The sequence below is a fragment of the Gorilla gorilla genome, chromosome 19 (genome assembly GCF_029281585.2).
Source record: "Gorilla gorilla gorilla isolate KB3781 chromosome 19, NHGRI_mGorGor1-v2.1_pri, whole genome shotgun sequence".
Lineage (NCBI taxonomy): Eukaryota > Metazoa > Chordata > Mammalia > Primates > Hominidae > Gorilla > Gorilla gorilla.
The window spans coordinates 38,862,541-38,889,517 of NC_073243.2; the positions used below are offsets into that span (position 1 = coordinate 38,862,541).

Consider the following 26,977-nt stretch of genomic DNA (forward strand, 5'->3'; position numbering starts at 1 on the left):
TCACTATGAATGTGAGAAATGTTGCTATTAGTGACGTCATTTCCCAAAATGGTAAACAACTCTTGGTAGAGATCCAAACAAAACAAGGTACAATTGTCCTTCAATAACATAGTAGTTTTTTGTTTTTTTTTTTTTTTTTTTGAGACGGAATCTTGCTCTGTCACCCAGGCTGGAGTGCAGTGGTGCGATCTCGGCTCACTGCAACGTCCGCCTCTCAGGTTCAAACAATTCTCCTGCCTCAGCCTCCCGAGTAGCTGGGATTACAGGTGTGTGCTAGCACGCTCGGTTAGTTTTTGAATTTTTAGCAGAGACAGGGTTTCACCATGTTGTCCAGGCTGGTCTGGAACTCCTGACCTCAAGTGATCTGCCCGCCTCAGCCTCCTAAAGTGCTGGGATTACAGGCGTGAGCCACCCTGCCTGGCCATAGTTTTTATTCCTAGAAAATTCAACATATATTAAAACTCTGCAAAAAGTTCCAAATGTATATGTAAAATTGAGTTAGGCTCTTGGCTCTGATATCTATAAACAGATTTCTTACACCTTTGTGACTATCTAACGAGACATTTACAAGTCATACAAAGCTAGGACAATTCTTCATGGTGAACATCTAGCACTCTCAGCCCTGCCCAGTAAATGACAAGAGCACCTCCCAGTCACTAGGACACCTCCAGAGAGCAGCACTGCCTCAGTGGAGAATGACTATGGTAAATGACTAAGGGCTGTGAAAACATTATGCTAGCCCAGTTAGGAGGTCAAGAAAGGACTTCCTTGAGGAAGTGACTCTTTATCAGAAATCTAACAGGAATTATCAAAAAGCAAAAGTGAGGCTAGGAGGACCTCATAGATGATGTTAGGAAGCTTGGACTATCTTAAGGATAATACAAAGCTTGTGAAAGGGGTTTAAATTGATAAAAAACATGATCAAAGTCTGGAAAAGAATTAATCCTCCTAGAAATGGGGAAGGAGAGGTTCATCTTTTGCTCTACAGCTTTAATATTAGGTTAATTTTTAGAATGTGTCATATTTCAATAAAAATGATTTTTAAAACCCATCAGTTTGCAATGAGGGCAGGAGGAGCCATAAGAAGACCTAACTGTCCAATCTGCATATAAAATGGAATTCCAGTTTGTTAGGGGAAGGGCAGCCCTGTTTCACAGAGAGCCAAGATGCTACCAAAAACTCTGGTACTTAAATATTGAAGACTTAAACACATGCACTATTTTGTTAGTAATAGTGATAGCTAATATTTTTGAGTGCCAAGCAGTGTTCTAAGCACTTCACAACTCTATGATGCTGCTCTATTAATTACATTTTACAAATAAGTACATTGAGGCACAGAGAAGTTACTTGCCTAAGGTTGGTCAGCTAGTAAATGCCAAAGCCATGATTCAAACCCAACTAATCTGGCTCCAGTGTCCAGTCTGGAAGCCCCTGATATACTGCCTTTCCAAAAGAAACATCAATCTCCATAAACTGGGAAACTACTCATAAATACAACCATGTGCATACTAAAGAACATATATTTTGATACCTTTGTGGTGAGGTAAAAGAGAAAAGTAAAATCACACTTCACCATCATAAAAGTCATAATAGATCTAAAAAACCAGTAGTATGTATATAGTATGACAATATAATAAAAATGAGGTATTCTCATAGCATTGAGTAAATGAGTTAAAAACATTCTAAATATAATCTTCACAACACCCCTCTGTTGTAAGTAGGTAGCAAGTATTATTTTTATTTGACAAGCAGATAAATCAAAACAGCTTAAGAAATTTGCTGAATCATTTGCTGAATGTGAATCAGATATGTAGACTTCCACAGAAAATCTCTCTTATACTGTTGTTTTTTTTTTTTTTTTTTACAGAAAAATGCTATGATGAGCAAGGACAAAAAAAATCAGAGCTATCCAATGATCTAAAAAGAGCATGCTATTTAAAGAATACAATTATTTAATAAAACTTCCATGAGAAATTGAACCAAAGTTCAGGTATGAAGGGAAAGAAGGAAAAGTTTACAGGCACCTAATGATGAATCAAAATGTTGACAAACTTGTTAAATTATAGCTATCAGTGGAACTATAAAGTCCTTTAAGAAAGTCTATAGGCTGGGCGCGGTGGCTCATTCCTGTAATCCCAGCACTTTGGGAAGCCGAGGAGGGCGGATCACAAGGTCATGAGTTCGAGACCTGGTGAAACCCCGTCTCTACTAAAAAAATACAAAAATTAGCCAGGCGCGGTGGCATGCCCCTGTAATCTCAGCTACTTAGGAGGCTGAGGCATGAGAATCGCTTGAACCTGGGAGGCGGAAAAAAAAGTCTATAATGAGCCGGGCGCAGTGGCTCACTCCTGTAATCCCAGCACTTTGGGAGGCTGAGGCGGGTGGATCGCCTGAGGTCAGGAGTTCGAGACCAGCCTGGCCAACATGGTGAAACCCCATCTCTACTAAAAATACAAAATATTAGCTGGGTGTGGTAGCGGGCGCCTGTAATCCCTACTAGGGAGGCTGAGGCAGGAGAATCTCTTGAACCAAGGAGGTGGAGCTTGCAGTGAGCCAAGATTGTGCCATTGCACTCCAGCCTGGGCAACAAGAGGGAAATTCGGTCTCCAAAAAAAAAAAAAAAAAGAGAGAGAGAGAGAGTCTAAAACCAGAGGTTATGGATCAAGAAGGAAGAGAAAAAAATGCAAAACTAACTGTTGAGCTCATATTAGTTATGGAAATGAGCTCAACTAGATTAGAAGGGCAGGGACCATAACTCATGTTACACAGTGCTAGGCACATGGGGTTTATATCATCCTCGATTGAGACTGATGGGTAAATCATCTAGTTCACCACTTGAAAATAGGCTAAGACGTTAAAATTTTAACTTTCTGGCATTACAAAGTTATTGTCATCTAAGAGTTTAGAGATTAACAGAACAAAGAAAATGGAAAATAGGTACTAAGGAAAGTTTGAATAAATATATGTATGCTTAGAGTGTCTTTTCTGGAAGAACTTTGAAGATGACTAAACATGCTTACCAAATGCTAGTTAAAGTTTACAAATCAACATTAAAAAAAAGAGTGTGGTATCAAATTGAGTGATAAGAAGGAAAGCTTGATCTCAAAATTTGACCCAATCTATAACCAGACACTTCCTATACTTTAGCCCATTTAATATTCACAACAGCACTATGAGGTAGATGTTAACTCCATTTTATATTAACCGAGGTTCAGAGAGGTTAAGTAGCTTGCCCAGCTAGTATGTGGCAGATTAGGCATTCAAAACCAAACCTGTGTGATTCCAAAGTCTGAACCATGCCTACTAATAACAGCAACCCTGTTATCATTAATGGGTCCTTCCATGTGCCAGTTATTATGTTAAATTCTTTAAATACATGATCTCATTTAATTCCATGAATATGTACTATAATTATCTCCATTTTACAGAAGAGGAACAGGCTTAAGAGAACTTAAGCAATGTGTCCAAGATCACACAGTAATGAACAAAGCAAGGACTCAAGCCCAGATGCACCCAACTCCAGAGCCCATGCACTGAACTACTACTCTGCCATATTATTCTCGTTCTGCCACCCCACGAACATGTGACTAACCCTTAGAGAACTTAACAGTGGGCAGACTATGAGCAGTCTGCGTTATACAACTCTTTCCCTTTCTATTCCATGCATCACCAATAATTCAACAGCTCTCTTGATGAATGTCTACTTCAGGTCAATCACTTCAGATATGATAACTGTACCTTGCTTTTCAGAGCACAAATTTTTCATTTTTAATGAAAACAAAAGGCTGATAGGAGTAACACCTCCCAGATATTTAACTTTTAGTTATCTCATTGTCACCCTCAAAACATCAACTCCTTGTTGAGTTCTAAAACAGATTTAACCTTCACGGTTGGTCTCACTCTCCATGTATGTTTAAGCAACTTAAATCAGTGGTTCTCAACCCTAACTACACATTATAATTACTGGGAACTTACAGCCAGTTGAGAACCATTATATTAAATTAATATATCTGCTCCTGGCAATTTCCATTATTTCTTACTCTAATAAGCAGCGGTGTTCTAGCTGTACTAGAAGTAACAGAAAACAGAAAAAGACAACAGAATACAGACTGCACCGATTAATATGGGAAACATTACTAGTCACTAAAAAAGTCTTTGATGAAAACCAAAACATAAGAACATACTATTTAAAGTTACATAATAATTTGCACTTCTTAGTAAGGACTAGTAAGTACAATGTTTATTTACTTTGTAATTTAACAGTGACAGAGAATGGGTAAGAAGTTCCACTTAAGTTGTAAGACAGAAATGAGAAATTGGGAAAAGTAAGTTTTGGGGGAAGTTTATCTCCAGTAAATAATAACAACACACACTAGAAAATTATGATCCTTAACTGGCAAAATATGATTTACCTTTGTATATCAAATCAACTTATCTTGTGAGTAACTAGATCTTTCTTCAAATGGCAATATTAAGTCATTCATAAAAGTAAACTCTTCTAATAAGCCTACACATTAAAAACCAATTAATCAAAATAATTAGGTCCCTGATTCTCTTAGTATCATAGGATTTATTAATGTGCTTTACTAGGGATTGTCCCACTGCTACATTCAACTGGAGAGTTAGTTTTTAAGTAGTTCAATGGACTACTGTCACTGCCTATTGTTAACCCTAGTCCAATAGTTTTCATTTCTGTGACACAGATTTAAGAAAAAAAGCTTTTTAAAAGCCTTACGTATTATAACATGATTATAAATTTCCTTTCAGAACATTGACTTATCACTGCCAAGTGGTTTTAAGTAAACACAGTGCTTAAAAAGTTTCAGAGTACTTTCATATTTTACCTCATTTAATTTTCAAAACTACCCTGTGAGTTAAGGAAACTGTCTCAGTGGTATTAAGTCACTTGCCAAAAATTGCTCAGCTAGTAAATGTTAAGAATTGGGTTGGAATGAATGTCTATTTCTGGTCGAATGTTTCTACTACTCCAAACTATTCCTTTAATTCATAGTTCATTAAATATGTAAGTACCATCAATTAAAAGAGTAGCTTGTCTTCAAGTAACACTGCTCTACACTGATTATACATTTGCTGATTTATATGATGATATGCATAAAAGATGGACACAAGCTGTAGTACTCTAGGTAAAATAATGGCACTGAATGACAAAATATGAGCACCAGGCAAGTTACTAATTATAGCTATACTTACTGAATTTAAGGAGCTGGTAAAAAAGGCTATGATGCAAATAGCCAAATATTTTCCTGTGAAACACATCTGAAATTGTAAGTTAATAAAAGGTATGATTCAATATTTTAGAATCCACTTTACAAATTAATAAAGTGAGACATACCTAAACAGTTGATAAGCCAAGCTGATAATTTAAAAAAATTAGCACACTGGGATAACCATTATAGCTCATTTTGATAACTGCAAGTATACTGTTTTATTGCCGTTCGATTGCTCCTGAAGTTCTGAAGTGAGAGGGATCCAGGAATGTCTTATTCATGTCCAAAGCTATCCTTTATTAAGTATAATGTATGGATTCAGTATTTCACATTTTCAAGTGTATGCAGAAAAAGGAACACAGCACTGTATTTATTGGTAAGGGCTGAATGAGAAAAGGATCAGAGCAGTTTAGATAGCAAAATAGAAAGGTTAAAAAAAAGTTAAGTGGTTAGTAGGCTGATTAGCATTAGGTTTCACCTAACCATACATTTCTTCATAGAAATCTCACACACAACAGGGGCATATATTAGTCAGATCTCAGTTATGAAAAGAGACATAGCAGAAAAAACTTTTGAAAGGGAATCAATTTTTACAAGTTTAGTTCCTGATGGAGTAGAGGAAGCATGTGTTCTGGAGTCATACACTCATTGGCTCAAATCCCAGTTCTGTTAATTATCGACGCTGTCTTTTTTAGGAAAATTGTCCAATCTTCTAAGCCACAGTTTAGTCATCTGTGAAATGGGGTTGATGAGAAGATTAACTGAGAATGTAAAGTATCACAATAGTCAGTACTTAATGTTTGCTCCCTGCACACTACACTCCCAACTAAAATTGTCATTGAGACCCAGGTTTACTGATGGCAGTTCGTACCATCAGATAACAATAGGATGAAGATTTCTTGGATTATTTTTGAACAATCAAAGAATATGTATCAAAATGGACTGTTTAACTTGTCATTTAAATGAAGTGATGCTATGGTTTGAATGTTTGTATCCCTCCAAAATTCATGTTGAAACTTAATTCCAAATGCGACAGTATTAAGAGATGGGGACTTTGGAAGGCACTTTGGACTGCCATTGTCATGAAGGCTCTGCCCTCGTGAATGGAATTAATGCCCTTATAAAAGGGCTTGAGGGCATCTATTTGGCCCTGCTGCTCCCCTTCAGCCATGTGAGAAAATAGTGTTTGTTCCTTCCTCCATGTGAGGATGCTGTAAGGTTTCACTTACAAAGCAGAAAGCCAGATTTCATGGCACACCTAATTCACTGGTGCCTTGAACTTGAACTTCCCAGCCTCCAGAAGTGTGAGAAATATATTATACTACTTACAAATCACCCAATATAAAATATTTTGTTATAGCACAGGAATGGACTAAGACAGAAATTGGCACCAAGAAGTGGGGTGCTACTATAAGAAATACCTAAAAATGTGGAAGTGGCTTTGCAATTGGGTAATGGGTAAAGGTTGGATGGTAAAGGGCTATTCTGGTAAGGGCTCAGAAGAGGAGAGCTGCATGACATGCCTCAATCCTCTTAAGAGATTTCTTAAGTGGTCCTCTCTGTACTGGTAGAAATACAGACAGTAAAGGCTATTCTGATGAGGTCTCTGAGACAGATATGAGGAATATGTTATCGGAAACTAGAGGAAAGGCCATTCTTGTTGCAAAGGGGCAAAGAACTTTGCTGAATTGTGTTCATGTCCTAGCATTGTGTGGAAGGCAGGACTTAAGAGTGATGAAATAGGATATTTGGCAAAGTGTTCAAGGTGTGGCATGGCTTCTCTTGACTGCTTATAGTAAGATGCAGGAAGAGAGAAACAAATTAAAGATGGAATTTGTAACTAAAAGGAAGGCAGAACTTAAAGACTGGAAAACTTCTGAACCTGACTGTTTGATAAGGAGATTAGTATGGACAGAAAGAAGCTAGGTGCTACTCATCAAGACAATGAACAAATGAACCAAAAGGCATTTCAGAGATGGTTGGGACTATCTTGCCTATTATAAGCCCAGAATGTCAGTGCCTTGGGAACAGAATGATTTCAAAGCTCTGCTACCCACATTATAGTGCAGCACTCCCTGGCTACCCTAGCTGTGGCTCAGCCACACCCAGGTGCAGCTCAGACCACCCCTCCAGAAAGCATAGGTGGTAAACCTTGGTGGTGTCTACATGGTGCTAACTCTGCAGGTGCACAGAATGCATAAGCTGTGGGAGCACTGTTCTCTCACCTAGATTTCAAAGAACACCCTGAAAAACCCTGGGGCTCAGGCAGAGCACCATCACAGGGTGGGGCCACCGCAGAGGCCCCACTAGGGCACTGCCTAGTGGAGCTGTGGTAGCGGGGATACAGCAGAGAGCCTACACAAGGGCAATAACTAATGGAGCTGTTGGAGTGGATCCCCTTAGACTGAAAGAGCCACTGGAGTGCAATTCCAGCTTGGGAGAACCACAGGCAGTAGACTAACTCATGAGAGCTGCAGCATAGGCTGTGCCCAGCAAAGCCATTGGGACAGGGTGACCTGGAGACTTGGGGGCCCAACCCCTACCCAACTGTATCTGGAAGGCAATACATAAAAGTCAAAGAAGATTATTCTGGAGCCTTAAGATTTAATCTTGTTTGCCTTCTTGGGTCTTGGGCTTACTTGGTTTTGCAGGCTCATAGCTGGAGAGCAATTTGCCTCAAGATGAATCATACTTTGGGCCTCACTCATATCTGATTTAGATGAGATTCTCGGCTTCAGACTTTTGAATTAATGCTGGAACGAGTTAAGACTTCTGGGGCTCTTGGGATAGAATGAATTTTGATAGAAGCACATAAATTTTGGGGGGCCAGGGGCAGAATGCTATGATTTGAATGTGTCCTACCAAAATTCATCTTGAAACTTAACCCTCAATGCAACAACATTAACAGGTGGAGTCTTTACGAAGTGATTACGTCATGAGAGTTCTGTCCTCATTAATGGGATTAATACCCTTATCAAATGGCTTAAGGGAGCCAGTTTGGCCTTTCTGCTCCCCTTCCACCATGTGAGGGCACATCCCTTCGTCCATGTGGGGATGCAGCAAGAAGGCTCCATTTATGAAGCAGAGGGCAAGCCTTCACTAGATATCAAATTGGCTGGACTTCCCAGGCTGTGTACTACTATGAGAAATACATTTTTATTATTTTGTGAATTACCCAGTCTAAGGTATTTTGCAACAGGAACAGACAAAGGCAGGTGATATTCTAAAGTAGAAAAATCAAAACAGAAATATTGGAAGAATAAGAACAAAGAAAAAAATGGAAATCAAGTGGTGGACATTAAAGCAGATATGAATTAAATCAGTACAAAAATTGTATAAGGGCAAAAACTAAGTATAGTCATGTGTCAGTTAAGGACAGGGATACAGTCTAAGAAATGCATTGTTAGGCAATTTCCTTGTTGTAGTAACATCATAGAGTGTGCTTACACGAACTTAGATGGTATAGCCTACTACACACCTAGGCTATATGGTGCTCCTAGGCCACAAACCTGTATAGCATGTTGCTGTACTGAATACTGCAGGCAATGGTAACACAATGGTAAGTACTTGTGTATCTACACATATGTAAACATACAAAAGGTACGGTAAAAAAGCATAAAAAGATAAAAGGCATAAAAATAAAAAATAAAGTATAAAAAGCATGAAAAATAAAAAAATGGTTTATCAATATAAGGGACTTAACATGAATGGAGCTTATAGGACTAGAAGTTGCCCTGGGTGAGTCAGAGAGTAAGCGGTGAGTGAATGCAAAGGCCTAGGACAATACTGTACACTACTGTACTTAAACAACAATTTCTTTCTTCAATAATAAATTAACCTCAGCTGTTACTGTAACTTTTTATTTTATGAACTTTAGATTTTAAAAGTTTTGACTCTTTTAATACTTAGCTTATAACACAAACACACTGTACAGCTATACAAAAATATTTTCTCCTTATATCTGTATTCTACACACTTTTTTATATTAATTTTTGTTTTACTTTTTAAACTTTTTTGTTAAAAATTAAGACACGAACACACACATTGGCCTAGGCCTGCACAAAGTCAGTGTCATCAATGCCACTGTCTTCCACCTCTGTATCCTGTCCCACTGGAAGGTCTTCAGCAGCAATAACAAGCATGGAGCTGTCATCTCCCATGATAACAATGCCTTCTTCTAGAATACCTCCTGAAGGACCTGGCTGACGTGGTTTTACAGTGGACTTTTTAAAAAATAAGTAGAAGTACACTAAAAATAACAATAATATAGTAAATACATGAACCAATAATAGTTATTTACTATCATTATCAAGTATTATGTATTGTGCATCATCATATGTGCTATATTTTTATATAACTGGCAGTGCAGGTTTATTTACACCAGTGCCACCGCAGACATATGAGTGAGTAATGCATTGCATTATGGCATCAAGACGCAATAGAAGATTTTCAGCTCTATCAAAATATTATGGGACCACCATGGTATATGTAGTCCATCGTTGACTGAAATGCATGAGTGTAGTTAATGGAGGGTGCACCTCATATTATGCAAAGGGATAGGACAAGAAAATTCTATAGAGATGGTCCAAAAGTGGGAAAAAATCAGTAGGAACTAATGTCATATGATAGACTACCATACAACTAAAAGTTTAGTACAAAAAACAGCAGCATATATTCTGTAAGTGTTCACATTATTTTTCTGTTACTGTGATAAAGAAACATTGAGGCTCAACCAGGATTAATGAGACGTATAAAAATTCATGAGTATAAAAAACAGAATGAAATGTTGAGATGGGAAGGAAATCTGAAATGACACCAGACACAAAAGATAATGTTAATCTGTACACATTAAGAAAGTGTTCAGTTTATAAGCATAGACCCTTAAAACTGAATCTTAGGTTAAAAAGCTTATTTTAGTCTTACAAATAGAGATATTAAGTTGTTGGCCAATTGAATATCATGTCCATTCATTCCCCTCAGCCCACAAAATAAAAATTTATTAACTTTAACTGTAATTAGAGAATGGCAATCATAGCATCTAAGCTTCAGAATGTAATGAGTACTAGACAACATCTATCCAATCCTCTTATTTTAAAAATGGGGAAATCAAGACCCAGAAATCAACATTACAGATTAAGAGGGGCTGTGTGCAGTGGCTCATGCCTGTAATACCAGCACTTAGGGAGGTAGAGGTGGACGAACTCCCTAAAACATTCAAATTCTTCCACTTAAAGCAAAAACATCTTGGGACTAGTTTGTCATAATGCATAACATTATATAATTACGTAATATATATAATCATGTGGTATATATTTGAATTTTTATCTAATATTGCTATCCTGATTAAGCTCTTTTATTTTCAAGAGGGGGAATAACTCAAATTCGGATTGTCTAAGAGAAAAGGGGAGGTTTATTTTAAGTCATTCATGGATTAGAAATAGAAAGCCATCAGGAAGAAGGCAGTTTTCAGCAGCAGGGCATTCTCTAGGAATTGCAGGGTTGGTACAATGAAGGCTGATGACTGCCATGGGAATTAATTTCCTTTGATTTGAACACCAATGTAAATCTGAGAGCTGACATGCAAGTCTCTGAAAGGTAGGAAGTCTAATGAATATACCCAGATGGGTGGAGAGTAAACTGAGTGGGAAGAGTAGAGAAAACCCAGAATAAAGTCATCTGCCAATTCAGGTGTACACCTCTTTACGGACAACAGAATTCATTCCCCATCTACTTCTATCCCTCTCCTCTCCTCTCTTCCCCTATCTTTTCCAAATTACACTATTTTGTTTCTGAGCACTGACAATCACTGCCACTGATGCCATCAAGGGAAAAAACACCTCACAATATTCACTTTACTAACACTTTACAACAGGAGAAGATGTAGGGACAGTGGCAATTTACTCTCACTATGATGCTAGCTTTCAGGTAGTACTTGGTTCTCAAGACTCAGACACTCCATATCTCAAAGGACCTACAACATCTCTTAGGCATTTCCAGGAGGTACCACTGTTGACAAATATAGCAGATGAATATCTGTTTTATATGAACAAGCATAAAAGAGAGCTCCTAAAATATTCCAACAAGAAAGCAATATATTAGTAACTTTTCTGGGAAGCTAATATAGAACCAATAGTAGCACATGAAAGAAAATTCACAGGAGGAAATACAACATTAAACAAACATGAGAAAATGCTGAACCTTACTAGTAATCAAATAAATGTAATAATAAAGTAATGGTTTTAGTCCAATTAGCAAAGATAATTTTGGAATGATAATATCCTATGCTGCTGAGGAGATGATGATTCAACTTTTAACAAATTACTGATAGTAGTGTAAAACTAGTATGACCTATAAGAAATAACTCAACAATCTATATTGAGCCATATACATTTTCATACACTTTGTCCTCATGATTACACTTCTGAGCCTGTATCCTAAGAATCCTAAATACACAAAAGAGAGTATTATACTCAAAGATTTTATCCCAGGGTTATTTCTAGTATCAATAGTAAATATATGGCAAATAATATAACCTTCAACTGATGGGGCTATTATGCAACAATCAAAAAAAGAAGGTTAATTTCTGTAATGACGTGAAAAGTATTAATGCTTAAAAAGTGAGAAAAAAAGATAAAATACTTAAGTTACGGTACTTGAACGGTTACGTTTTAGTTACCTAGACAATTAATGTACTTAGAGCAACTTTTTCCCAGATTAAGCTATTAAAATAAGTAGGCATACTACGAAGAAAATACTGAAAACAAAAAATCTTCATAGTTATAAAAAAAATGGATTCAACTTTTGCAAAGCTCAAGCATTATACCAGAAAAATTGTCTGATAATCCAAGAAACTTAGTTTCAGAGAAAGGCTTTCTTGAATATTAGAGAACAGAAGTTTTACTTAGATAACAGGAGTTATTACATAGTCTATACTTGTGATTACTGTTCTGATACCTTGTGTATACAAAATAATTTTTAATATGTTAATAATATGAAATTCACGTTGACATTTAAATGCTACAAAATACTAAGTAAAAAATACAGCAACAGTAATAGTACAAAATTTAGAAGAACAAATCCCCAAATTTTATTTTATATCAAAAGACATAATAATACAAGGATCTTTCACTGATTTCCTAATTTTTCAAATGCTGATACAAAATTCTGGAAATATAAGAAAAAACAATATATAGCTCAAACAATATGTTAAACTAGAAGAACTAAGAAAAAAACCCTACTAAATATGTAAAAGCCAAAAGCAAATGAAAATGAATTTTAGCTTAGAAAAGAGGGCCTATATTCTTCTAAAATGGTTCTTGAGACTTCTGCAGAAATAAGTTCTACAGACTGTCTCAATAATCATAACTAAAATATGTTAAGTAAAAAACTAATTCATAATAAACTCTCTACCGCAAAAATAAATAAATCTAAAGTACTTATGTTAGAATCATCAATAGAGTCTTCTTAATACATTTTTCTGCCGAAGAAAACTAATGTGGTAAGTAAGAAGGGACGGAAAGAACATGAATGCTTACAAATATCTTGACTAATGAGCTAATGGCATAATTCTGTGTGCCTGTTTAGTCTTTAAGGTAGATACCATTCATGACTATACACTTACAACTGGTAGACCTAAGAGTCTAATTACTATTTCAAAAACACATACTATTTCCATTACGGCAAACTGATTCTTAGAAAAAAACATAAATTCATTTATTATAAATTTGTCCTAAATCCTGGAGGAGGGTTGAGAGACACAAAAAGAAAATCTTTGTCTTGAGTCACATGAAATGATACCTCAATTTAAAAAATAATTTCATGTAGTAACTGATCCATATTATTTACAGTTAATAAAATACATAATCTTCAGTTAACTCTTGGTCATACATTATTATAAGCATACTGTGCATCTTCCAGAAGGAAGGAATGCCAGCTATTAAATCAAAAGCAAACATTTCTTAAGTGCTTGTATGTGCAGGATCTCACAGCTGGAAACTACCAATATAATAATAAAACATCTGAAATGAGAGGATGAACTCAGAAATTCCTAAGATTTCTTATTAATTTAAATTGTTACTAAATTCAATAATTCGATATGTGGGTAGGCATTTGATGAACTTGCCCAAAAACATTTGAGATGTTCAGGAGTTTGTATTTCCCAGAATCAGAACACAATAATTTTATCTAAAATGACTACTTTGCCCTAGCTGCTGAGCAATTTAAACTCTACGGGAATCACACTCCAGTGAGTGTGTGTATATTCTGCTTTACAAATAAAAATTGCCTGCCACGTACCTAACAAAAGTCTCTAGCCCATTAGGATGTAAGGTTAAAACAAATCTAGAATTTTTATTAGCACCTTATCCTTTTTATGTCTCATCCTTTTATTTCTCTACTCACTCTTAAGCTTCTCCATCAAATTCCTACATTAAATATTAAACTACTATACCACTCTCTTGATTCAGAGCTTATGCTAAAATCAGACTCCAGGAAAATCTCCTACCTTCACAATCCCTTTACGGTTTTATTGTTTCCTACTTGGGCAGGGGTATCAGGCCAAGGGAAGGATGACACAGACACTTAAACTCACAGCCACAACCTGTCTAGAGCTAACAGCCCAGGGTAACTGAATGGGGCTTTAGGACTAACTGCCTTCCTCTAAGGGTGTTTAAGTCTTCAGTGCCAAGAAGAGCCAAAATAACATCAGAAAAAAAGAAGGGGCATCAGGAATCTGGGGCTCTTGTCTCAATTCTCTGCATAAGAACAGCCAGCTGGGAAATCCTACACCAATCACATACTCTCATTTGGTTTAGTTCCTCACCTATAAAGTAACTAAAGACCATGTTCCTTTCAGCTTCTAGAAGTAAAACATTTAGATAACTATAAACAAGGAATAGTCATACTTCACATACAAAAGCTGGCATTACTTCTTATACTTGCTACTGAAATTCTCCAAGCCACTCCTATCCTTGAGGGAAACTTGTATTCAACTCGATTGTTCAACAGTAGTTCTGGGTCTAAGTTACCTGAGTGAAAGCTACATGTCACTTGAATCTTTCAGCAAATACTTGGGCTCCTGTGAAAGAGCACAGTACTGTGCCAGCCTTAGGTGACTTCTTGCAGAAGTCATATTCAATAGCAGGAACAATCTTTGGTCGAAAATGTCGGAGACAAATTTTCATCATAACTTGTGCTTCTATCCAACGGAAGTCTTTACTCACTAACCCTCAAAACTGTGTAACAGAAAACTGTGTTCATCACTGAACCAAAAATCCAATGGAGCATTCTAATGCCTATTCTGAAGCACTTGTGGTTCCAATGTTTCACTCTTTAATGCTCTTTTCCTAAATTAAGTCTCACAATATTTTCTAATAAAGGTTTGACATGCAGGATTTTATGAGCTGAAACAAACTCTTTTTGAAAAACTCTTAAACCATGTCCATATAATACTGCCAACTCAACCCTATCACAAAAGAATCCAAGTTGTTTTACCTTTCTAAACAATGAGTACCAATAACTCTGAAAACACATCATTTATGCCAAAGTCTGATAAATTTACATATAAAGTATCTTCACTTTTCTTGCTCTTCCTTCTGTCCTAATGTTTATCAGGATGACATATTAAACTGATCTACCATTATGAAGAGTTATAATACACATCTAGAAATTTTTAAATTATCCTTCTGATATAATGATCATTGCAAATACCTCTCCATCTAAAAAGACATGACAACTAAATATAGCATAAAATCCTAGACCAGATCAGGTACTGGTAGAAAAAAAAAATGCTACAAAAGATGTTACTGGGACAACTGGCAAAATTGTAATGTGGGCTGTAAAAAACTAAATATCCTGAATTTGCTCACGTATGCAGTTTCATAAGATAATATCCTGGCTCTCAGGATATGCACATTAAAGTATTAAGGGCTAAAGAGGCACAGATGTATGCAGCCTACTCTCAAATGACTCCCCAAAAATTTGTGTGTGTCTGTGTATGTAGAGACAGCAAGAGAAGCAAACAAATGTAGCAAAATGTTAAAAATTGGTGAATCCATGTAAAGTAAATATGGGAGTTTTCTGAATTATTTGTACTACTTTTCTGTAGTTCAAAATTAATTTAAAATAATATCTTTAAAAACCAGCTTAGACTCCGTTCATCCCCCACAACTAAATTTCTCCACTCCCCACCATTCACAGAAACATCTTGAAAGTTGTAAATAGTCACTGTCTCCCATTGTACTCCACTCCACTGAGAGATTTCCATGGTGCCAAACCCAACAACTTCTTCTTGGCCTCATCTTAATTTCTTCACAGTGCTCAATGCAGGTGACCACTGTTTCACCTCTTATGGCACCACATCTCACTGGTTCTCCTCGTATCTCACTGGCTGCTCTTTGTCTCCTTTGCTGGCTCCCCTCAATATCCTAGACCCCCTTCTATTCCCTATCTATATAATCTCATCAGTCTGCAACATTAAAAGCACCCTGAATTCCAGATTCAAGTATCCAACATCTGACAAGACATATCTGCTTGTTTGTCAAATGGGCATCTCAAACTTTGCTGGTTGAAAGAAAACTCTTTTTTTTTTTTTGGCAGGATCTCCCTCTGTTGCCCAGCCTGGAGTGCAGTGGCATGACCACAGATCACTGCAACCTTGACCTCCCAGGCTCAAGTAATCCTCTCACCTCAGCATCCTGAGTAGCTGGGACTATAGGCACATGCCACCATGACCAGCTAATTAAAAAAAATTTTTTTTTTGTGGAGACAGGGTCTCCCTATGCTGCCCAGGCTTGAAACAAAACTCTTGATTCCCTTCTGCAACCCATTCCAATCTGCTCCTCCTCCAGTTGCTTAATACCACTAAATACTACTAGTTTTCACTCAGTTGTTCAGGCCAATTATGGAGATCAGAAGCAATGATCCTTATTTCCCTTGATTTCCTTCATATCCCAAATCCTAACCATCAGCCAAGACTCTTAAAATACACCATCAAAATATACTCTGAATTGACCACTTCTCACCCCCTCTGCTGTCTACCCTAGTCCATGGTCTAGGCAGATTTGCCTGCCTCCTCTTTTGTTCCCTTATAACCCATTGTCTGAGACAAAGCAGCAAAAATGATCTGTAATTATTAAATCTGTAATTAAATCATGTATTCCCCCCATCAAAATCTTCCAGTGGTTTCCTATCACACAGATCTTATATCCTCATCACAGCCTGCAAAGCTGTACCTAACATGGGTGCCTGCCCATCTCTCTGAACTTATCTCCTAGTAGTCTCTGTCCCCTTTTTCACTATGTTCATCACACTGGTTTTCTTACAGTGCCCAGATCATGCTAAGTTTGTTCCCACCTAAGGGCCTTTACTTTTGCATGCTCTTTCCCCCATATTCACATTGCTCACTCCTTCCCCTCTTTCAGATTGACTGCTGGCCAAATAAGACATTTAAGAAAGTCAATGTCCTCTTCCTTTTCTCTCTACCTTACCCTTTACTCTCCATTTCCTCTCACTGCTTTATTTTCTTAATATGTGTTTGTTTTTTCTCATCTCTTCATTAAAAAAACTTAATGTAAAACATTAACATGTGACTGTTTCTCATTGCTAAAAAAAAGAAAAGCAAACAATATATATGAAATTCAAGCTTCTTTCAACTATCTCTCTTAATCTTGGTCCCCTCCCCAGAAGTACTTTAGTATGCATTTGGTTATGTATCCTTGTAGCGTTCTTCTCTATGGAATTAAATACACAGGTATCTGTAGAAACAAAAAGTGTTTCAGGCCTGTTCTGTAACAAACTTCAAAATACGCCTTAACTTTCCAGTCATTATACAGATTTTGTTACTCATTGTGATATACAGGTCTATTGGTGAAAATTTAACATAATTGCCATTTTGCACCATCACGAACAATTCATTTAACAAATACTTTACTAAGTGTCTACTACATTCTAGGCTCTGTATCTGTATCTTGCAGATACAGCAAAAAATAAAACAAAGATCTTGCCCTCTTAGAGCTTGTATTCTTGCAGGAGGAGGAGGACAATAAACAGAATAAAATACATAGTGTAAACTTTTTTTGAAAAGGGACAGAGAGTAAATATTTTTGGCTTTGCAGGCCACATATATATGTCACGTATTTTTTGCTTTGTTTCACAACCGTTTAAAAATGTAAAAACCATTCTTTTGCTTATAGGATGTACAAAAACAGGGCAGAAGCTCATGGAGCTGTGGCTTGCTGACCCCTAATATAGTATGTTAGAAGGTTGTATGTGCTATGCACAAAATAAAAAGGAGTCCAGGATAAGAGTGGGTGGGGAAGGGCAGGATAGAATATAGTATTAAACAGGGTATTCATAGATGGTAAGATCTGAGCAAAGACTGGGAGGTAAGTCCATTGAGCCAAGCAGATATGTGGAAGAAGTACATTTCAGAGAGTGGAGCCAGCAAGAGTCCTAAAGTAGGAACAGGACAGACATAGCAAGCAGGCCAGTGAGTAAGGGGAGGACAGTGGTAACAGTAAATGAGGTCAGGAAGGTAAGGAGAAAGTGGAGTGGATTGGGCAGATCATGTAGAGCCTCACAGGACCAGCTTTTCTCTGAGTGAATGAAAGGGAATGTCTTAGTCCATTCGGGTTGCTATAACAAAATACCATAAATGAGATAGCTTATAAACGACAGAAATTGATTTCTTACCATTCTGTAGGATGGGAAGTCCAAGATCAAGGCATATTCAGTATCTGGTGAGGGCTGCTTTCTAGCTCACAGACTTCTTGCTGTGTCCTCAAGAGACAAAGGGCAAGGGATCTCTCTAGAGTTTTGTTTTGTTTTGAGACAGAGTCTCACCCTGTCACCCAGGCTGGAGTGCAGTGGCGTGACCTCAGCTCACTGCAACTTCTGCCTCCTGGGTTCAAGCGATTCTCCTGCCTCAGCCTCCCGAGTAGCTGGGACTACAGGCACGTGCCACCGCGCCCGGCTAATTTTTTGTATTTTTAGTAGAGACAGGGTTTCACAGTGTTAGCCAGGATGGTCTCGATCTCCTGACCTCATGATCCGCCCACCTCAGCCTCCCAAAGTGCTGGGATTACAGACATAAGCCACCGCACCTGGCCTCTAGGACTTTTTAAGGGCACCAATCCTATTCACGAGGACTCCACTCCCATTTCCTAATACCTTGGGAGTTAGGATTTCAACAGTTTGGGAGGACACATACATTCAGACCATAACAGGAGCCACTGCAGGAGAAGTGACAGGGACTGTCTTAACTTGCGAAAGGTTTATTCCGGCTACTGTATTGAGAAAATACTGTTGGGAGGGGATAGGGCAGAAGGGGCAGACCAGGTAGTAACCTATTTCAGTAATCCAACAAGATGTGATGGTAGTGGCTTGGACAAGGGTGGTGGCAGTGGGGGAAGCAGTGAGGCATGATAGGATTTTGGATGTATTTTGACGATACAGAAAACACACTGTCCTGAAAGAACAGATCTGAAGAGTAAAAGAAAAAAGTGAAGGAAAAAAATAAGGCCAAGATTTTGGTCTGAGCTACAGGAGGACGGAGTTGCCACTGACAGAAATGGGAGAGTCTGTGGGTAAAGCAGGCATTGGGGAGAAAGTTTAGGAGTTTAGTTTTGGATATGCTGACTTTGATGTCTATTATTAAACATTTAGGGGAAATGTTGAATAGGTAGTTGCACATGTAAGACTGGAATTGAGGAGAGGGTCTAAAGATCTAAATTTGGGTATTGTTGATATTTACATGGTATTTAAAGCCATGAGACTAAATGAGATTACCAATAAAGTGAGCATAGATAGAAACAAATAAACAAACAATTAAGACTTGGGGCTCTCCAACATTAAGAGGTCAGTGAAAATAAAGGGAAAGGAGAATTACAAGGACCAGCACTGAGACAGCAGATAACCAGGAACGTGTGACGTCCTGGAAGGCAAAGAAGAAATGGTTTCAAGGCTAAGGGAAGCAAACAGCTGTGTCAAATGCTGCTGACAGGTCACATAGGATGAGAATCAATAACACAGGGCATTTAACAATATGGGGGCTACTGAAGAACCAGAGGAGCTGTTTCTGTGGGAGTGGTGCAGACAAAGACCTCACTAGAGTGGGTTTAACAGAGTACTAGACGAGAGAACTTGGCAATAGCAAGTACAGACAACTATTTTGAGAAATACTGCTCCCAAAGGAAACAAAAAATTGGGGTAATGTGGTGAAGTGGGACAAGATTTTTTCCTAAGAGGGGAGAAATAATAGCATATCTGTTTGCTGACAGAAATGATTCAATAAAAAGAACAAAATTGATGATGTGGAAGAAGAGAACCTGAAGCAAAGTCCTTGAGCAGATGAGAGAGAATGGGGCCTAGTACAAAGGCAGACAAGAATATGAACAGTTAATCTAAGGTAATAGGCAGGAAGACAGCCATGTACTGAGCAGATGCTGCGCAGACCCTTTCATAAATAGAGTGCCAGAGGTATGTGGAGTGGTGGCAATCTATGGAAGTTCTGATTACTTCAATTTTCTCAGCAAAGTGGAAAGCAAGGTCATGAGCTGAAGGTGAGGATGGGAAAAGAGATATAGAAGGTTTGGGGAAAATAAGATATGAAATAGTCATTTAGAAGAGTGGAAGAGTAAGCAGACTAGGAAAATACAGTACAACCATCAGGCAGCATTACAGACCCACTTAAGGTTTGTGGCCATGTGTGGTTGTGTGGTTTTTTTCTGGCCATGCTCAGTTACGTAGGGGCAAGTGCAAAAAAAAACCCAGAGTTTGTTTTAACTAGAGCTCTGGTTTTGCCAAACAAGCAAAGAGCAAGGAAAGGGATCCAAAGAAGTAATTAAACTGATTAACCATGAAATTTAGATGAGTAAATTCCACATAAAAGGGAGTGAAAACATCAAGAGGGTAAGGGGCAGGGGAGCAGTAATAGGATCAATGGGTTGGAGATTCCATTGGGGTCAGAAGATGGTTAGGGCTGAGGCACTAGGAGTGAGCTGCAAAAATAGGAAGAAGCGATAACAGAGCAGAACACATGAAATGGCAACTATGGAGAGACTGCAGTTATTGACAGTGCACGAGGGTATCACTGTGGAATGAGTGGCTGATATAGCATAGATGGGAAGAGCACTGGAAGAGAGGTCTAGGAAATGAGAGGCCAGGGTTTGGGTGGATCAGTTATGTACATTCTTATCAATTTCAATATAAAGACTGGAGAGTGGGACAGTGGGCCTTTATGACATAATTCAAAACTGAAGATTATAGGGAGAAAGGAGGAAGCATAGTCTGAAAGAAGTAAGAAGACTCACGACAGATACCTTTCCCACCTCTAGAAACAGTGGAAGGAAAGTTACGGAGCAAACAAACAAAAACAGCCACAACTGCACAGTGGAAGAGAGTCCGGTTTCCATTACAGCAAGAAAGTGAAAACAACATCTAAGAATGGTTCAGATTGGATTTTGCAGATGATGGATAGTTAATTTCACAAAGTACAGTAGAAGGGTATGAAAAGTTGAGAAGAGGTTTAAGAAAAAGCATAGACCCTGCTCCAGCCTGGACAAGAGAGCTAGACTGTGTCTCCAAAAAAAAAAAAAAAAAAAAAAAAAATGTGTAGACCCAGGCCGGGCCGGGCGCGGTGGCTCACACCTGTAATCTCAGCACTTTGAGAAGCCAAGGTGGGCGGATTGCCTGAGGTCAGAAGTTGGAGACCCGCCTGCACAGCATAGTGAAACCCCATTTCTACTAAAACACAAAAAATCAGCTGGGCATGGCAATGTGTGCCTGTAGTACCAGCTACTCGGGAGGCTGAGGCAGGAGAATTGCTTGAACCCAGGAGGCAGAGGTTGCAGTGAGCCGAAATCATGCCACTGCACTCCAGCCTGGGCAACAGAGCAAGACTCCATCTCCAAAAAAAAAAAAGTGTAGACCTTTTTATGAATGGAATGCCAGAGATAAAATGTGAACAGGAAGTCTGGAGTTTCTGCGGTTACTGACAAGGACTAATCCTAGCACACATGACTCCTGATATACTCATGTGTTTCTCTAAGAAATGGAAACTGCTGGGTCAAAGATGTTTTTACTTTAAAATAGCCGTACTGATATATTCAATGTTATCCCTACAACCTTCTCAATACATACTAACAAAACTTTTCTCTCTTTGGCCAGTATAATGAGAAAAAAAAAAAAGTCACTGCTTTACTTTGCATTTTTCTGCTGGTGAGGTAAATCATTATTCCATGTTTACCTGCTAGCCATATTTCCTCTTCTGTGGAACTTGCCCACTTAAAAAACTGAGTTGTTTTCCCTTTTAAATCGATGTAGAGTGCTTTAAAAATCTATTTTATTCTGCTCTTAATGATTCATACAAATCAGTCTTCTAGATTCGTTTCATATCTTTCAATGGCTCATGATAGGGTGACATAAGGCTCAGTAGGTTCTCTCTCTTCAACATCCCTCTGTACTATATATTACAGTTTGTCTAATTAAGACCTTAGTCAAATCTGGCCATACCATTGGTTTCATAACTGTTTTTGCACTACAGTGGTAGAGATGGTATGGCCCACAAAGCAGAAAGTATTTGCTATCTGGCCCTTTACAGAAAGTTTGTGGACCCCTGCTATATACCTTTCAGGGCCTCTGAACGGCTTAAGAGTTCCAAGAACACAGCAGATCTTTATGTTTACTGACACACTCACTGAAATGCTGTTCCTAGTTCCCAAAATGCTCCAAACATTCCCCCTAATCTATTCAACGAATCTATTACTGGCCTTTCTTGGTGTTTTTACAGATTTATATCACAAAAGCTGTAAATACACTTATTGAACTTGTTTATTTACATATCTCTTTCTCCACTAGTATGTAAATCTCTCGACAAGAGATAATCCCAGCACTAATAAATGGCACAAAAGTCCTTCATGGTTTGCTAGCTCTCTCATCATTTCCTAGTTCTGCTATGCTCCAGTCGAAATATATATTTAATTTCATTAAATATTTTTCAAAAACACAATTTCAAATGGTAGCATAATAATCAATAGTTCTGTACTTTTATATTCATATCTTTAAAATCTTGTTGGATACCACCTATTCCTAATAATTTATTTGCATTTATTTAGTATATTCATGATTTGCTGAAATACTTCTCTTCCTTAATTCCTTTCTTAGTAAAAACAAAAGTGGTGGAATCTTATCCTTCCTAGCATTAACTTTTTCATCTGTGGTAGAAACATATGCATCTAGGATAAAGGGGCTCCACTAATAAATTATTTTACTAATGGCTTCAGAGTCATCTATAAAATGCAACTCAAATATGAGTGTTTTTTTCTCTAATTTTCAGTATAAATTTAACTTCCTACACCTTGTAGGCAGTTCTATTCTCCTTATGTGAAACACATATTTTTTTGCTTGTTTCCCCAGTAAAACCTTCATTTACTTTACCAGGAGTTTTACTAAACGTATATTTCAATTTAAGCACTTAACGGGCCTTTTCATTTCTCTTACTCCCCAAATTTAATCAAATTTGAGATTTCTTTAGTTTTCTCTCACCTATTTGTGTTAAGATCATTAAGAATTGCACCCACAGGTATTTGGTGCATTCACTTTAGAACCCGGTTTTATATAGTTGTTACCAATTATATCTCATCCAGGTAAAGATTTTCTTTTTCTAAAATGTGGAAAGTTAAGCCCTGTCTTGTTTAACTTTGCAACTTACCCATTCATTATTCCCAGCTCAGTTTAGCTATCTTAAAAATGTGGTCTGTGATCTATAGTTAGTTACAGTATAAAATTCTGAATATGTATATGATATAAAAGTATACAAATAAAACAGCATGATGAGCTTTGCAATCAAGCAGATCCAGATTCAGATTCAGGCTCGAACGCTCTGAGCCCTTGGACAAAGTACTCACTTATTTACACTTTGTTTTCTCATCAGTAAAACAGAAGTAACTCCCATGTATAACACAGAGCCAATAAATGAGAAAAATGTACATGAAAGTGACAATGTATGTTACATGCCTACAAATGATGTCTAGTACATTACAAGGAAAACGTTAATCCACTCTCTATTCCTCCAATCCCAAAGCAACAGGAACAATACTGTGTAGTCTCAATTTATTATATTAATAAGTTCATTATTAAATTCCCTTAAGTAAAAGCAATTTGCGGTATGGACCATGAGCTTTGGATGTTTACTTTGACTCAGTATTTTTGCTTTGGGGACTCTAAATAATCCAGAATGCAGAAATTGATTTTTGTATGAGGATGTTCATTGCAGTGTTTCTTATAACTGCAAAAAAATTAGAAACTGTTTAATAATGAGAAATCCACACAAACATGCAAACATTAAATATGGTGACAAAATAATTAAGTAGCAGAAGAAAACGCTTATGGTGAGAATACAAAATTACTCACATAGTAAAGTCTCAACTGTGAAAAAAATCCAATAAACTCAGAAAAAAACATTGGAAGGAAATGCACAAAAGGGCTTACAGTAGTTACTACGTAGTACTGATATTTGTAATTTTTATTTTATGGTTTTCTATAGTTTTCTGAAATAATTAACAGTGATAATGACATTGATGATAACAGCAGTTATTATTTATAGAAAAGTTAATACATGTCAGGCCCAGTTTTAAGAGCTTAGTGTATTAACTCATTTAATCCTCATAACATAAGATGAAAAAGTGAGATTAAATAACTTGCCCAAGGTCACACAGATAATTACAGAAGGTGCCAAAATCTGAATCCAAATAGTGTGGCTCCAAAGCGCCTGTTCTCTACACTACATTGAAAAGTTTTGCTTTGTTTTAAAAATTTAACCATTAAAAAGGCATATATCAATCCCAACTTTATGGTCTCACGGTTATCAGCTTTTTTTCAGTACTGAGTTGTAATATTCGCTCTGGCATGGAGTGTCTTTTTGGATTAAGATGTAGCCACTATTCCTATACGTATTCTATCTACTCCAGAAAATTCCAGGACAAATCCACCTCCCTATTTCCCATTTCAATATCTCATTTGACCATTCAGACTCTAGAACTCTAATATTCCTACTTACTACAGTAACTTACAGTACTTCAAAGGACCCTTCAAAGCAACCCAATCAAACTTGCTTTTGAAAACCTCTCCTAACTAACATCCACGCATACAACTACAAATCAGTTACCACTTGCTGTGGTTTGAATATGGTGTGTCTGTCTCCATCAAAATTCATGTTGAAATCTGATCATGATCTGGTGGACATGATTTAGTTCCCTGAGGGTGAGTTGTTAGAAAGCCAGGCCCTTCCCTCAGATTTCCCCCTCTTTGCCTGGGGTGGCTTCCCCTTTGACCTTCTCTAGCAGGTTATGATGCAGCACAACAAGCTGACCAGATGGCGGCGCCTTGCTTCTTATACTTCCCAGCCTGCAGAACCGTGAGCTACATAATAAACCTCTTCTCTTTATAAATGACCCAGTCTCAGGTATTCTTTTACAGCAACACAATACGGATTAAGGCACCACTCTTGCAAACATCCGTCTTCCATTGTGAAGTTCATCCCTTGTACAACCCGGAAGACTCCTTCACCTGCCAACACTCAACAGATTTACCATGGCAATGGCTGAATAGGGTCAACTAAGAAAAATCCTCAACCTCCAGGGGAATTTCACTGTTTCTGATCCTTCCTCTTTGAGGATGGCATTGTTCTCCATTGTTTTTGAAAACCTCATCAGTTTCTTTGATTCTCTCAGCTTTCTCATCCTTTTGCTGGTAAACCAAACTGTTTTGAGGGGGGAAGATATCTTTTTAGCACCAATATGTATTCAAATATCAATCTCAGGAAAAAATATCACAATTTATACCCTGGCCAATAAAAAGAACTCCCCCACTTACTGCTGTGCTCCTCTCTGCAGTTTATATTTGATAAATTCATTTATTTCATTACCTATGTCACTTGGTTTGACTTCACTTTATAACCAGGTTTCTTTTCTTAAAAAAACATTTGCAGAATCCAACATGGTTAAAATTCAAGAAATTCTTCTAAATATAGATGTTTACATTTCAATGTAGTAGCTCATTTACAACATTTAGAAAAACTGAGTTCATGGAATGGCTTTAAAATTATAAATAAGCAAAACTACAGTCATAAAAACAATGAATACAATAAGAAATGTTGATATTGGAAAAGCTTACAACTAGAATCATGTATTTTTACAAAAATCTTATTCTGCTCACATTATATAATGGTAATAAAGCCACTGAGAGTTGAGGTACAAGTGCAAACAAGATTTTTATAGATATTTCAGTGGGACGAATTTAATAATTCCTGACTAGGAGAAAGATGCAGCCACATCAAGGGTGGCGGCCCCTCTTAGGAAAAAGAAAACAGAACACTAGTACTTCATTAGGCTCACGTTAAATTGCATGAAGTAAAAATCGTACTGCCAAACTAGTATAAATTTATGCACTGCATAGCTAGAGACTAAAAAAAAAATCTGCACCTGCAAACTATTATTTCCCTTTTGTGGTTGCTAATTTTCATCCTGGCACAGCCTTCTCTAGGAACAACTAGGGTGCCAGGTAAGGTGAAAGTGGAAAACAGATCCTTTCCCAAAAAACGGAACTTTCCCCTTTTCCACTAAACATAGCTTCTTCACCACTCTAACATGAAAGCTTTGATATAACAGGGAAACTTAAAATGCTGCAGGAACTTTTGTTATTCTAAAAGTGAGTAGTACGTCAGGACAGCCATTTTACAACCTTCATTTCCAAACACCTATTACACCATACATCTTGCAATTTTAAAAGTATCTTTTCTTTAGGGTAAAAAAAGTACCACTTACACATTCATCATTTAAGTCATTACTGTTTCAAAGGACAGTTATTAAGCTTCTTAATACAGCTGTCAAAATCAATTTGTAGATAGCCTCCAATTTCAAATTTCTACATTTACATCTACTGATAGACCATCCTGATTAGCGATTAAGATAACAGACTTAAACTCTAAGCAATCCTTGCAAAATCCAGTTGATTTTTAAAATCAATAAGCAACACGCGATCATTTTTAAAGAAAGTAATTCCGAAAATAGCTTGATTGTGGTGGCCAGTCTGCTCCTCAGCAGCTGTTCCCTGTTGCTTGTACGCATGGGAGTGGAGGTAGAAGGGCAAAACCCACAAGCCCACGCAAAACTCGTACAGTCACAAACATTATGTAAACATGTCGTGAGGCCAAGAGGCCCCAAGGAGAAAGAACCGCCGGGAGGAAGAGATCCGCAAGCTGCATGTAAGGACGATGGGCGCTGTGTGCGGACGCAGGAGACCCGGGCAGAGGGGCCCAGGGCGGGACAAAGACTGGCCCATCTCGGGCAGCGCCGGCCAGCGCCCAGAACCAGTGAAAGGCAGCCGTCTCGGGGCAGCCGACTGCAGCACTCAAGGGCCCTCAAACGCCACAGCTAAGCAGGCGAGGCAAACGCTCCCCTGAATATCAGACCCTTCCCTTCCCGCCCCTTGTAACGGGCTCCCGCCGCCCCTAACGGGATCCTCGGACACTTGAGGAGCCGCCGTCGCCTGCTCCCTACCCGGGTCCCGCAGGGCGCCTGGGCGGGCAGCTGTTGGGGTTAGAACCGCGCCGCCGCTGCCTCTCGGCTTCAAACGGCCGGGCAGGCGCCGAGAGAGCGGGCGAGCCCGGCGTCTCTCCAGTAGGCGCGTCAGGCAGCTCGGAGCTCCCAGCCTCCGTTCCCGCCCCTCCAGTTCGGGGCCGCGCACCCTCACGC

General features: G+C 38.1%; 1 protein-coding gene across 2 annotated transcripts in view; it reads right to left on the minus strand.

Moving 5' to 3' along the window:
- TNPO1 (transportin 1) overlaps positions 1-26,977 on the minus strand; it is a 98,247-nt gene that overhangs the window by 70,700 nt on the left and 570 nt on the right. Inside the window, exon 1 of one of the 2 annotated variants that reach the window (XM_063700692.1) lies at positions 26,783-26,801. The exons of the other annotated variant lie outside the window; for it this stretch is intronic. The gene's annotated coding sequence lies outside the window, so the exon portion shown is untranslated. Of the gene's footprint in view, positions 1-26,782; positions 26,802-26,977 lie in introns of those variants that run through there. 2 annotated transcript variants of the gene reach the window in all.